This window comes from Silurus meridionalis, chromosome 3, assembly GCF_014805685.1.
Source record: "Silurus meridionalis isolate SWU-2019-XX chromosome 3, ASM1480568v1, whole genome shotgun sequence".
Lineage (NCBI taxonomy): Eukaryota > Metazoa > Chordata > Actinopteri > Siluriformes > Siluridae > Silurus > Silurus meridionalis.
The window spans coordinates 31087677-31103410 of NC_060886.1; the positions used below are offsets into that span (position 1 = coordinate 31087677).

General features: G+C 38.8%; 1 long non-coding RNA gene across 2 annotated transcripts in view; it reads left to right on the forward strand.

The window, feature by feature from the left end:
- The window catches only part of LOC124380015, a 503784-nt gene that overhangs the window by 483893 nt on the left and 4157 nt on the right, over window positions 1-15734 (forward strand). The gene's annotated exons all lie outside the window — the stretch shown is intronic.

Consider the following 15734-nt stretch of genomic DNA (forward strand, 5'->3'; position numbering starts at 1 on the left):
GTGTGATCACATGACATGGTAAAGGTCACCATGAAAGGTCTCTCAAACTCTGAATATTTTTCAATATTTCAGCAAAACTACAAAAAAACAAAAAAATCCACTATTTGTTCTTTTCTCCTCTGTGGTTTGAAAGACAATCTGACCAAGCTCTTAAACATCTTTCACTTTGAGTAGGTGCTTCGTATAATTTGGGCTTCGGGATCCACAGTGTCTCTGATGAAGAGATTCCTTCCTTCTCTGCTGCCTCTTTTCAACAAAATATAAGAAGTGGCACTAATTATTTAAGCATCCTATTTATTTATTTATTATTGGTTTCAAATGACATTTGATTGATTTTTTTAAATTAGATTTCAGTGCCTTCACCAATGTCGAAAGGTCTATGTCAATTTTTATCACATTTTTATGTCTAATTTAATTAAAGGCTCTGATTTGGATTTAGGGAAACTTTCACATCATGCACAACGCTCTTGAATTTCCTCTTAAACACTCATATGACCAGCGTTACCCAATCACAGAACTAGAAATTGTTCTTGATTTTCATTATTATTATTATTATTATTATTATTATTATTATTATCATCATTACATTTATTTATTCATGTAATAATTACACCAAAGTGACGCTATGAATATGTGTGTCTCATCATGTATAATCGTTATTTTTATATATTAAAACATGATTTTTTCCTGCATGCGTTCCCTTCAGGCTCATTCAACCCAGAGTCCCATTTAGTGCTTAGATATTGCAGCTGAAATAACCGACAAGTTTTTAGTGTAAAGCACGAGAGCCACTTGGGAAACCGTTACTGAAACATTCGCTATTTTTCTAAATTGTTGACGCGGTCTCTAAGGACTTGCTAGTTTTAGAATTTAAAAACGATTTCATATTCCATTTTCCACTTTTGATAGAATTGGGGAAAAGAAAAATCATGAGGGATGCTATGATTGGCAAATAACATTACAGGCTCCACACATTCCCCCGATGAAGCCTGAATACAAAGAAGGAAAGCTCTGGGTTTGACCCTGATTTGTCCTTGAATAGCAACAATTACTCACCTTGAACTCATTTGGGGATTGGGAGGTGACCGTTGATTTCAGACGTGACTTCATTTCCTGCTGTTCAGTTCAATTCACAGAGAGGATTAAAAGAAAAAAAGAAGAAAGAATGAAGTGGAGGAGGCTGAGTGAAGCCAATCTAATTGCCTTTGCTGAGCAGGTTAAGCTTTCAGAAACCTTCGGAAACCCTGTCAGGGTTTTTCTCTTCGTAGATTGGATGGTGCAGGTCACAATTCAGAAGAAAGTAATAGAATAAATTGTGTGAAATATACAGCTTTGTGTAGAGAAGAGCACGTTTATCAGGACGAAGATGAACAAACATGAGCTGTGTTTAAGTGTGTAAAAATCCGGAGGGTACACCATCAGTGATGTCTGTTTAGGGTAATGTTTAGAGATTGGTCAGCTTGGAAAAGTGTGTGTGTGTGTGTGTGTGTGTGTGTGTGTGTGTGTGTGTGTGTTTACTCTTGCTTTAAACCTAGCAATATGTTTGATCCCAGCTCAGGAGGATCACAAATCCCCTGATCTCAGTTCACTGCTGTAAATGCTTGAAAGAGACACACATGCATGCCCTATTTAAGGTTAACTTTATATACAGTGTGTGTGTATATATATATATATATATATATATATATATATATATATATATATACTACTTTAACATTAAATTCAATTAATTAAAACATAATTATTTGTAATTAATCACACATTTTTTTCCGTTCTGAAACTCTAATAAACATGGACAAATATTGATGCTTTATGCAAATGTTTGTTTATTATTAGTGAAACCGAACTCAAGATAGAGCATAAAGACAAAATATTATTTTTAATGTAAATGTAATTAATGTAAAGTAATGATCAATGACCAAACAGAACTTTTGCTATGTTTCCACACGGACGCTTTTAATTGCCGGAAGTGTGTGTCAGTAAAACAACTCCCTAGTGATTAAAATTTTTTTTCCGGTGTAGTTTATTTTTTTTTATATCTGAGTAAACAACGGACATCGTGAATAAATATGTGTTGTGTTGAAGGTTCAAATTTAGCTTCTTTTATATTTATTTATTAATTTTTTTTAATGAAAATGCTCAAACAGAAATGCATGCTGCGTTAATCACGCATTAATAAAATTAGTGCCATTTAAGTTAATTTGTGTTCTATATGCGCACAGGAGACAGTAAGACAGACAGACAGACAGGTCAGTAAGACAGACAGACAGACAGACAGACAGACAGACAGACAGACAGACAGGTCAGTAAGACTTTACCCGTCTGAGTTGTGTGTGACGTTTTGAGAGAGTGTGATATAGATTTTCCTCCGCCTCTCAGCGCTTTTATTTCTCTCTGCTGTCATCTTCTAGCATCTTCACTTGCTGCATGACTGAGCACGAGAAAAACGTTAGCAGAAGGACGGGTCAGAGAGGGAATACAGGATGCTAAAAGAAAACTCACTATGAACATGCATTTTATTTGCAAAAGTTTGTGGACACCTGACTATAAGATTGGCATGCGATTCTTTTTAAACATTTCGTTCCACATTTAGTCTCCATTCATTTTTATAATAAGCTCCACTCTTCTGGGAAGATGTTCCACTAGATTCTGTGAGATTTCTGGAGATTCATTTAGCCACATGGGTGTTAGTAAAGTCAGGAACTGATATAGGTGAGAAAATTACGAGGTCTGGGGTGCAGTCAGCGTTCACATTCATCCAAAGATGTTCAGAGCTCCATAGCAGGAGATATTCCACATCTTTAAACCTATGAAAGGCAGATCTCCATGGAAAATTTGTTGCTACTTCATCCAAAGACATCAGATACAACTGTTCACTTCCAGTTTTTGTGGTAACATACGGCTGAAAAAAAATCTTTTCAGGTATCGTGTGAATTATTTTATTATTTGTATTATTATTATTAACTCTAAACTCCGTCCACTGAAATGAAACAGTTTTCCACCACTTCACCCCCCACGTTCTGCTCATTTCTGGTGTGAGTGCGCTCCCTAGTGTTACTTCTGTTAAATGGCAGATGAATGATGTACAACAGGCACACACACACACACACACACACACACACACACACACACACACAGTTTGAACAGTCTACCCGCATTCATGTTCAAGTGTTTATGCTGCTTTCACAGACACACCTGTATACAAATATACACAATCACACAAATAATAAACAGGTGCTGAAAAAATAGGGTACAACTTCATACTCACACATATACACACACACACACACACACACACACACACACACACACATTCATCAGCTGGCTGGTGTGATGTTAGAAACGGTAATGTCTTCCACCCTGTTCAGTTTTCACAGCTGCAGACGTATAAACCTGAAGTATTCACTGATCAGAGATTTGACAGCTGCCCTGCGTTCAGTTACGTCCAACGTCTCTCCATGTGTCTCTCATCACACCGTCTCTCCATGTGTCTCTCATCACACTCGTACTCGTCTTCTCCCTGTCTCTCGTGTCAGCAAATGAATCTTCTCAAATGTCTTTCCTCAGCTTAGTCTACATCTCTCTGTCTGTCTCTCACACACACACACACACACACACACACACACACACACACACACACACACACACACACACACACACATCTTTCACTTTATCCCTCTTTTCTTCTCTGGTTACAGCCTCAGTAATCTCATTAAACTGTGACCTTTTCTAGATGAATTATATATACAAGCAAGATAAACAGATATTATATTATCCAATGAAAAAAGATAGATAGATAGATAGATAGATAGATAGATAGATAGATAGATAGATAGATAGATAGATAGATAGATAGATAGATAGATAGATCATGTAATAGATATCATTATTTTTTATTATTGCTTTTCTCATTAAAATTGGATGGATGGATGGATGGATGGATGGATGGATGGATGGATGGATGGATGGATGGGAGGGTGGGGGTATATGGATGGATGGGTGGTTAGTTGGGTCGGAGGGTGAGGGATGTTTGGATGGATGGATCTCTAACACAGACAGAAAGAGAGAGAGAGAGAGAGAGAGAGAGAGAGATTATAGTTTCAACTGAAAGTTTGAAGGATAGAAGTGAGATTGTAGTGGGGAAGCAAACTAAATGAGATGACGGTACATTTTTCCGCCTCCTAAGAGGGAATAGAAATTCGCAGCAGATGGAGGGAAACCCTACAGAAGGAAACCCTGCTGAACAGAAATAACATTTCATAACGGGTATAATAAATGAGGATATATTTATTGTGTGTGTTACGCTGATGTGAGAGACGTGAGCAGACCGCACGACTGTGTGCTTTAATGAAATTAAAGTGAGGAAGTGTTTTTTGTCAGGATTCCACTGGACTCAATACAAAACACTGCATCATTTCAAATTAGACTCATTAGTCCTTTTGTTTCTTTGAACTCCCTTTAATATATATTTTCAACAGTGTTTAAGCCCAATCTCAATTGAACACACACACACACACACACACACACACATGCCTAAGTGCATGAGTGATTGCTTGATGCATCATTTTCCCATTGCTTTTCTAGACAGCCGGAGGACACGGCCACGAGGGTTAGTGCTTCCCTCTCTTAATGGGTGAGGGCACATTTGATTGCCAATTACTCCCAGATTGGAAGTGCCAATACGCCTCGTTTGAAGTTGATTGCTTTCCTGTGGTCACTTTCGGAGGCCAGAGTTGTTTGCACCCTAACGACTCGGAGGCGACCTTATGACCTTGAGGACATTCGTCATATATTAAATCAATCTTAGACAACAGATGCCACATCCTGGCTGACCTATAGCCCTCTACATTCACTTACACACACACACACACACACACACACACACACACTCACACACACACACACTCACAGCTGTTTTTGGAAAGCTAATTCAATAGACTTCCGTACTGATGGTGTAGTAATGTGATCCAGCCCGTGCCCCTGAGATGAGACCTAATGTAATCCTCGGATTGACAGAGATAACAAAAGTGTGTAAAAGGGGCATATTGGATTATGCGGAATCAGAAAACGTGTCCCCGCACACGTGTGTGGAGAAAGACAAAGACTCGAAGTGCTACATTAATGCTATCTGAGGCTTTAATCTAGCACGTGAAATTGGAGAAACGACAGCTGACGAGAACTCGACGTCTCTTCTTGTCCTCCTGCTTTGTGCGAGAGACAACAGGCTCCGAGTCTTTCTGTTTTCAAATCTCGATCCTGGACGTGTTGTTCGAACAGAATCCCGAAGTTTGAACAGAGACGAGTCTCCTTTGTGTTCTCAGTATCACGGTTGTGCGTCTTGTTGTGAGGACACGCAAGGCTCAATGTTTATTAGTATTTATATATACATTATTGCTTGGTATATATGGAATATGTCCTTCTGGAGTCAAATGCAGAAAAAGCGGAGCTTTAATGACGTAGAGAAGTTCCGATTGAAGGAACCATCCTTCTATATGAGGGTCTGAAAGATCTCTGACTATATATATATTTATATATATCTATATATTTACGTGAGGCAGTGGGAACGATGGATCAGTCCTGTATCTTCACCTGGTGCTGATAGATCATCCAGAGCAAACCTGCTGGTTACTGTTTGTTTTAGCAACACATTACACTTCTGATCAGGGTGTAAAGCGCGGCCTTGAAGAACAAAAGCAATCTTAATACACCCTCGATAGAAACTAATTTTAACTGTTCCTCCATAGATTATTTACACGAAGATCTGAGGAAGAGCTGGATCTATCAAATTTCAACTCTCGCCTTTAGGGACACTGTAGTAACTGAGTTGTGTGGTTTTAAGGTTTTTGGTGAATAGACTGGAAGTCTGGAGAGGGAAAATGGTTTCTGTATCACTTCGATCTGCAGATGTTTAATAAAAGGCCAATTAAGAAACTTCATCGTTAATCATTATTAGCATTATTAGCAATAATTGTAGTAGTTTATTTTTATGATGTCATGATTAATTTTCAATTGATTATAGTTCTGGTGTTAATAATAATAAGTGAGCGATGTATGGATAAACTTATTTCATACGCATAACTTGTGCCAACAAACAATGTACGATGTCCTTTGCGATTGTTTGTCAGACTGTAAGAACATGATCCCAGGTATCACACTGCCAGATCTCAGTTTTTATAATGTCAGACTGTACGAAAGTTAAAAACTATCACACACAAGTAGAAGATTTATCAGACGTTTTTACACGTTCAGAATCGTGTTCTCTTGCTAATGGTAGCTACCTGCATAGTTAACAATCTGTACCGTATATTTGGTTCATGACCTGCCTTGATAAAAACCTCATACAAACACTTCCTTTCCCTACATCACTCGATAAGTGTCTCTTCTTGCTGTAATGTCCACCTAAATCATTTCGACATTTTCCCCGAGGTGGTTTGAAGTCGTCACACAAATTGCATGATCAGGTTTGCTTCTTGGTTTGACGGACGCCGTAGGCGAAGTCACGCCGCAGGAAAGATTCCGAAACATTCTGACAGAATTTCACCAGAGCAATAAGACGATCGCGACACCCATAAATCGGCTGTCGGTAACATCAAACCAGCGATCAAAAACTGCAGATTTTATCTTCGGATTATAGGAATATTTCAGGATTTTCAAAATTTGTTTCCGACGACCAAATCGTGACCAAAATCACCCGCCATTAGTGTCTCATTTAGGATTTGATTGGGTGAGTCAGAATGCTCCACATTTCAGAGGTTTGCATGTGTGTGATGCATCGTGGCAGAGAAGCAGACCAGATGGCGATGAATTTTCATTTCTGGAGAACAAATTCACAGTACATGGGAAGGGAACGTTAAATAACAGGGATGTCAGCGAGGAGTGAAGATTGAGGGTAATTTATGTAGGTAAGCTCATTTCACTAAACATTAGCAAATAAATTAGCGGTGAAGTGCCGAAGTACTGAGCAGTCAATCACCGCTGTTCTCGATCGCTGGCGCCACGTTGGCACGGAATAGATAGCCGTAACTATGATAAACTAATTGGCAGTTTTATATTTAACTAATAATTAATTTTCTAATGAGATTTTCTCACTTCTGTGAAGACACTGGAGATCTTTTGTCATGCCTATTCCCTGTAGCTTAACATTTACCAAGCTGATTTTTTTCGAAGCTTTTTATAGGGAAAATCTAAAAATATTTGCAGCTTGCATTATACCACTGACAATAGGACTGAGAAACGCCATCAGCCTGTTGGTAAACTACGCGTGCAAAGGGACTGCTTGTGTGTTTACAGCCGCCGAAATGATTTATTAGAGCAATGTGAATGTCCGCTATGCATTTGTTATCACCGTGGCCTGGTTCTGTGCTAAAGCAGCTCATTTATTACATGTTAATGAGTTGTTGATAACAGAACTCCGTGTACAGTGCTGCCAAAAATACCTGTGTGCTGAAAAAGCAGATGATACTGCCAGGAAAGATTTCACCTGAAGACATGATGCCTTTTTTCTCGACACTCATCACATCAAAAGGCTTGTTGTGTAATGGAAAAGTTTATATTTTGGAAATATACACTATATGGACTAAAGCTTGTGGACACCTGAGAGTAAGATCTGTATGTGCATCTTTTTGAACATCCCATTTCACATTTAGTCCTATCATAATGAGCTCCACTCTTCCAAGAAGATGTAGATATTGTGTAGATTCGTGATCATTCAGCTACAAGGGTGTAAAGTGAGGAGGCCTGGGGTGCAGTCAGCATTCACATTCGTCCCAAAGGTTTTCAGAGCTCTATTGAAGGAGATCTTCCGTTCCAATCCATATAAAGTATACTGTATCTTCATGGAGCTGGTTTTGTGCATTGTCATGCTGGAGCAGGTTTTGGGCTCCAAGTTCATGTGGAGTGAAATTTTCATGCTCCTGCATCTACAGACTTCATGTATTCTTGAATTGTCTGCCTCCAACTCTGTAGTAACAGTTACTTATTTGGCTGGAAAAGTCAGGAATCTATCATTTAAACTAACAACATGCAGGACTGCAACAAGATCTTATCTTGCGATTTCAACCCTCCTGATAAATCACGACACGGTTATAAATGTCCCCTGTGAAGCAGAAAATAGCAGGTTCACCAAGCGTTTAGTGTAATAAAAGACCTTAACACTTACAATTCCTTCATAATTTCCAGGGACTTGTAATTAAATGAGTCATTAAATGTCAGAATGAACAATACCGGAACAGCGATTCATGATGTTATGTCACAATCTGTCATAATTATGGCAATAAAAAATATAATAAATGAAGATTTTGATTGCAAGATTTTGAGTCTGTCTAAAATGCTCCTGGTGTTACAATGAGTTCAGCTTAATGAAGGATTTAGACAAGTGTGCAGGAGAATCAGAAGCTCATTCATGTTCCTCTGGACGTTTTTCAGCTGCACTTGACTTTTAGTTCAATCTTAGTAAAAGCTTCTCCTATATGCTACCAGGTTCGTGGATTTGCAGATCATTTGGAAAATCTGGAGCAGTGGTGGCGTGTTTTGGGAGCTCTGTTTCCAATCGTGAATATTCGATTGGTCGTTTTTGTTTTGTGAAATCTGGAAATAGCAAAAGTGGCAAAAGATGTGATGAATGGCTTTTTTATATCTTGTAGGAAGCATGTGATTCGCTTTCGCCCTCCTGAGGTGCTAGCAGTTGCAAATTTAATGTAGAGTAAAGGAATTAGCAGTGATGAAGAAAAGGACTGTAGGAATGAGCAGAAATTAGCAGCAATAAAGGTAAGGAAAATGCTGAAATGTATCTAAGTGGTCCCAAGCATCAGAACCAACTGTTCGAACTCTTCCAGAACTAAAAGCATGTGATATTTTGTATATCTACTTACCATTTGTCTCAAACTCCCACATGCTCTCATTGAGGTCTTTATTTAAATGAACTGAGAATCATTTCCTATCTCATGCAGTTCCTCTTTCTGCAGCAGGGTTATTAGGTATCTGATCGAGCAATGCTTGGCAAGCATTTTTATTTTCCTTCCTTTCATTAAATAATTAGCTCTCAATGTATGCACAGTTTTTCTCTCACATGCAGAGAGTGATTAGTGGAAAAATATTCCTTTTTTTAAATCTCACAATAAAACCAAAAAATGTTGTTGAATATCAAAGAAATGTTATCACTCGCTCTGCTTTAGTCTGCATGATGGAGTACAGTAGGTGGTTTGTATTATTTTTATGAGTAGTAGCAGTATTTCTTGTATTCTAGCTGGCTTTAATTTCCAGAAATTACCACACGCTCAACATTTATCATGTTTATAATACAGGGTAGAAGCTTTTGAAATTGAAAGCTAACATACAGTATATATATAAATCAGTAAAAACTGATTTTTTTGAAAGTTCAGTAATTCCAGTCTGTATGTGGTGCTTTGTTCCAAAATATCTTCCAAAATATTAGACATATTTCAGTGTAATAGCATTGCTTATTTTTACTGGTTTAATGAGTTTGCTGTGGCTATCTGAGGTACAGAAGAGTGTCTCAGAAGAGTGCACTAGACTTCTGCATTTGCCCCTGCTGGATGTGGGTGGGTGGCAGTGCCAGCTGCAGCTCAGGTCCAATAAATCATCTGTTAGTATGTGCCATTGGCAGGCAGTACAGCAGAATGCTCCATTATTCCTCCTCCTGGTTTTGACAAATGGCTCTCCGAGTGTTAGGGGACAGAATGGCAGTGTGTAAATTGTTTCACTTTTTTTTTATCCTCACATCTGTGTGTTTTCCTTTTCTTACCCACTATCCTGTGCCACTGTTTTTGAGACATCCTTTTGGCTTGCTTTGTTTAGAGATTTCTCTTCACTCAGTACATCTCCCTCATCCACCCTCCACTCCCTAACCCTCAACACCTTCTCACTCAAATCATTTAGATCCGATAAAATGATCTAATGGACGTGCATCAGAAATCATAGAGCGCACTGTCCACACTTTTAAAACACACACTTGGCTTGTGTGTATGTGACTGTAAAATGAGTACAACCTTTAATTCTGTTAACCTTGTAATGGTTCATCATGTTCAGTCATTCTGATACAAATCAGCTGCATAAAAAGGCTCTTTTGCAAACAATTGGCACCATAAATCATTTAGATTACGATGTTTGAGTAAACTGACCAGCTGTAGAGGAAACATTAGAAATACCTGCTCATTTCTGGTGTTCAATCAGCCAATCATGTGGCAGATGCACAATACAGATACAGAGCAAGAACTTCAGGTTAATGTCTCATCAAGTCTCAGTGACTTTTAACCAGGACACGGATTTTGCTTCCAGGCTGGTTTTGCTGCTCTCATGGGATTTTTTTTAACACACACACAATCTATAAGAAGTCTATAACAACCCAAAAAAGCAATGTGTACAACCAGGGTGAGGAAAATCTTCAAATATATCAACATCAAATATTGATGAGCTGCAGAAGCTGAAGGCTACATAAGTTTCCACTCCTGACAGCCAAGAACACGAGTCTGAGCATATCGCGTTACAGACTCCCTGAAGCTGGATGGTCAACCGTCGTCCAGTTAGAGAAGGTCTAAGCTCATGGTGGGCTGTTAATCTGTCCAGGCCCAAGTTGTCAAGTTCTATTAGAGCGCTGCTCCACTTTTTCAGCAATGATCTCATCGTCCTTAGTTCTTCCTTGTATACGTTTGGCATCTATAGGATCCCGAGATTTTAGCTACGCTGCTCCATACTTGCGGAATCGACTTCCACTAGATATTCACAACAGCGTCTTTATTTTCAAATCTTGTTTGAAAACGCATCGTTTCAGGCAGACATTTTATTGCCATTGAATTATGTTTAATTGGTTGTGTAGTGTTTCATTATTTTAAATTGTTGTTGTTTGTTTTGTGTTTTTATTGTATGTAAGGTATCTTTGAGTGTCATGTAAAGCACCCATAAATAAAATATTATTATTACTAAATCTCAGAACTTTTGGAAAAAGTATAGAGTTTTCTGGCTATTAATGGATTATGAGACGTGTATATATATATATTTTCCGAAGCATTTACTCATGGGATGTTATTATAAGCCATTATTTAAAGTAAGAGACATAATGTGCGTCATTTTATTTGTCAATCCTTATGTACAGACCTTCTGATCTTTCATTTAAAATCACGAGGGATTTTCATGAACACAGTGAAACACTGAAACGTCCTGTAGGACCTTGTGTTATTGATCGTGACCAGTGTTTTTCTCGCCTCTTTGTATTGTTCTCTTTTGTCCATTTGGCTTTAACATGCAAATCCTCAAAGATGCTTGTCTTTCAACCCTATCCGGCATAATCCCCCTATTCTCATTCCAGCCCTCGTTTGGTGCCGCTCACATTAAATGCGATGATTGATGATGTATCGATCATGAAGCTTTTTCGGCTGGGTGCTGAGTCAACAGCAATCCGATGCCTTTATCTTTGTTAAACACCTTGCCAACAAACATCTTCTTTCTCTTCACTTTGGGGGGAAAAACTGATTGTTTTGAGGGGGTTGAAAATGATTTGTTTAAAGGAGTGTGTGATTGTGTTATTAGTGACAAAAAGAACAAGATTTTATTCAAGATGTATAATTTGTTTATTTATTGCAAAGAAGCTAATCAGCTGATCCTCGTCTTCATTTTCTTTTCTCTTTCCTTTAATTCCATGTTTATGAAACTAGTTCGAGATAACTTGTGCTTTATGACATTTCCATGCTATGAATAGAAGACAGGTCAGTTGTGGGCCATTAAGAAATGCACATGATCAGCAATAAAACTCCAGCAGACATTGGCGTGAGGGGATGATTGGGTCTTATAGGTATTAACAGGCCCAAAGTGTGCTAAGAAAACATCTATCAAATGATGTTCTATCAAATGATGGCCCACCGGTCTGTGTGGTGCTTGTGCCCACCTCAGCCTCAAAGTTCTATTCTGGGTGCCTGAAATCGGACCCCATCTGCCTCAAGATTTAATGCTTGTACACTCAGGGTTCCTAATTGAGTTCTGAAGTCTTTGAAGACTGCCACTCTTTTTCTCTCTTCATTATTCCATGTTGTGTCCATGTATCCCAGAACATCAGTTTGTATAGCAATACACAAACCAGCCTGTCTTTCACTAATAAACAAGCCACGGTCGACATCACTGGTGCCAGACTCTGTTCAGGCCAATTCAGGTTGAACTAGTTGTAGAAACCGATGACTATGGCTTGTTTATTGATGCCAGACAGGCGGGTTTGATGATTTCTGCCCTGCACTTCTTTTTCCCATTCACGTTCATGCTCGTTCCTGCCCGGTACCTTTTCTCCTTCTCCTTCATCACTCCATCTCTTTTGTCCTGCTTAAGATCTGGTCCAAATGGTTTGATAAGTATCAGCTTGATCTGGTTCTTACGTCCATCCCCTCGTGCAGTTTTCTGCCCGGAGTGCTTTGTGTGTTCTTCTCAGCAGGATAAGTGATCGCTTCCATGGCAAGGACTGATTTGTGTCTTTTCTAAGGTAAGCAAGGGATGAATGGGGATGAATAGGGTGTGATTTGGTCCACGATAAGAGGCTAAAAGCTCGAGCTCTCAGTCGTGACTGTGCATTTAACATTTAAGGATCAAAATCCCATTATATAATTGCACCATGACAGCAGGGTGAAGTTGTTTAGTACGTGTTGGGAAAAGAAATGCCCCACGGGGGAAAACTGTGCGAGGGAAAAGTGCCAGTGACATCCATTATTTCTCTCTCTCTCTCTCCATTTTATCCTCATTCTCTCACTCCTTCTGTGGCCTGGCCCAGTTGAACTGTAGCTGTTAGATGGCCGCCATCACTGCAAAATGTCTTATTATGACCTGTCACTCGACTCCACCAACACCCACTCCCTTGTGCTCTCGCCCCAGTTCTGCCAGAAAACACCACCGCTTTCATCCAGCACTGTTCCAAGAGTATTTTCAGAAAAAGAGAAAAGAAAAAAAAAACGATGGAATAATCATAAGGGAGCAGAAATAGACGGAGTTAAATAGAGGAAAAGGGCATGCTGGAGGGAAAAGGTCAATAGATTGATTGGGTCTGAAGGAAAGGACCACTGAGAGAGAAAATCTAAATATTTGATCAAATTCGACCTTCTGTGCCTTTTTTTGTTTTGTTGCCATTAATGTTACTGTCTCGTTGTTTGGGCTCGTTCCCAGAGACCCCGGTGTTGCCATGTTGTGTAAAAAAAAAAAATAACAGCATTTCAAATGAACCATTATTTCCTCGTGTCCTTGTTGCCCACAATCTTTAGTTTTCCCTCTGATTATATTGTAAATATATTCCTCCATGTTCCTGTTTGCTTTTCCTATAAAGTATTTCTCACTGTTTTGCCGTCTGCCTTAACAAACTTTTTGGATCATGTTTGCATTCTTTGCCTTTGAGCTTTTTTTTTTGTTGTTTACATTCCTGATTTTACTCGTTTACGTTGCTCGAAGTCTGCATGTTATAGATTTAGGATTTTGGATTTCGATTGATTTTGATTTATCGCTGATTTATCGCATGCATCCACTGGTTCCTGCGTTACTTGAAAGATTAATTTGTGTTGCAAAACAAAAAAATGTGTTTCTCTTAAAATTTTTTATAATATCATTACAGAGATTTTTAAACACTGACAATGGAAAATGTATTACATTATTATTATTATTATCACACTTTTTTTTTTTTTTTTTTAACAACAAACTAGGCTTGATAAGTTAAAGACGAGATCATTTTTTTGGGAAAACATGGACTGTGTTTTGAGATTAGTTCCACATTAAAATGTGTAAAACAAACAATGTAGATTTCTACCACACACACATACACAATTTCAAAATGACTGCTGGTTTCTAGGCCGAGATGAAACACCATGTAAGTGTTCACATGCATTTATTTGATCTCCATATTTCATACACATAACGTTATAAATGTGAATGCCATAATAATCCAAATGCAATAAATATAAATGTCATGCTGGTGCTGGGCTGAGAATATTCTCTTTATTTAATAATTTCAAAGATCCTGAATCTGCTGCTCGAAAAAACTGGATTGCTTCATATCAAATTCATTGTAATGATGCACAGAGGCAAAATGACGTATTATTTTTATTTTAATTACTTCATATTATTATTAGTAGTAGTAGTTAGAGTAGGAGGAGTACTTCAAATCCCAATTGTATCTTTCTCTGTGATCACTCATGTCTCAGTTTTGGTGTCTAAGCATCGAAACACTTGATATAATCTGAGAAAATGTTTTGAGTGCTCGTACAGCTCCACCTAGTGCTCCACCTAGGGCTATCTGTGGCATAACTCACTAGTATGAGAAGGGGGCTTACAGGGACAGGGTAAGATGAATTCTGCAGCCTGGAGTTTCTCTTGGAATAAATCATCCATGGGACAGAGACATAAGTCAGGCAATGAGAAGTGCTGAGTCTGCAGTGCTCCGTGTAAACATCAGGAGAAAGCTGTACTGTTGTCTTCAACACACTGTGGCAAACCTGAGAACATGTGAAAAAACATTATTGAATACTGTATTGGAAGTAGATAAGCTTCCAATGCTCATGTGGCCTACAAAATGAACATGTGTGTGTAAAAGCTGATTGGAGATTTATCAGTGATCATGAGCACAGACGGTCACTTCTTCTGCTGCCCATGAGATGCGTGAGTGTGCACCATAGACCATGATGCAAATATTATTGCGTTTCCATGATGCAAAACCCATGACCTTCACAAGACCTTGCCTCACGATCCAGGAGCTGTGTGTGTGTGTGTGTGTGTGTGTGTGTGTGTGTGTGTGTGCATTCATACACAAAAAATAACATTTTCACTGTCACCTGGCAAACTTGACATACAGCTTGTCAAAATACACACCATGGAAAAAAAAGAAAAAACAATTGTGTCTGAAATACCACAAGGGCAGAACATGTTCAGTGTGCTCGTGGCTGCTCTGCTCCACTTCTGCAAAAGAGCAAAGTCAGGTAAAAATAAAAACCCGAGCAACTGAGCAGCTCGTAGCAGAGACTGAGAGTCGGGTCTTCACCTGCAGTACACTGTGTTATTCCCAGTGTGGCTTCACCTCTGTTCTCTGCTCTGAAAAACACACCTGCTCGGGCAAATAAGGAACTCGGTCGATTAAGAAACACACTGAAAAATTAGGAGGATCATGGAGAAGAAATGAAGGTTTGCACCAGGTCACAATGTGTAATGTATAGCAAATAGTCATCAACATGCAGTAATGATCAAAATAAGAATTCAATACTTTCTTTACAGTACTCTTGTCACCATGGTGATGCAATTTCAGCTCAAAGTTTTCTATTTTTCCTCTTTCCGTAATCAATTATTTAATATTCAGGGTTGATATTTGCATTTTACAAACATGTACTACTGCAGCTCTTCTGTAGTCTCTGAGATTAATTGCAGTGTAAATGTTGAAATAAGTAGCAGCATAAAACACCTGAACAACTGCGAGAGATAAAAATATGAATATGCCCAAGACTGGTTTCCCGTCATTGCTACTATCAGGATCTACAGGCGCACTTCCGGTTCAGCAGCGATCTTCTCGCTTTTCTTGTTCCACTGGATATTTAAGGATGTTAAAACACTCACTTCTTGCAAGATTATCTCCTTGATTCCTCATGTACCAGTAGATACATCCTGCATTTCTGTTTGGCTTGATGATTATTGCTGGCTTAATGCCATCACGGTGAAAAAATGGAACCCCCTGCCCTTGGCCTTTGTGCTCCTCCAGGGGGCGACCATCG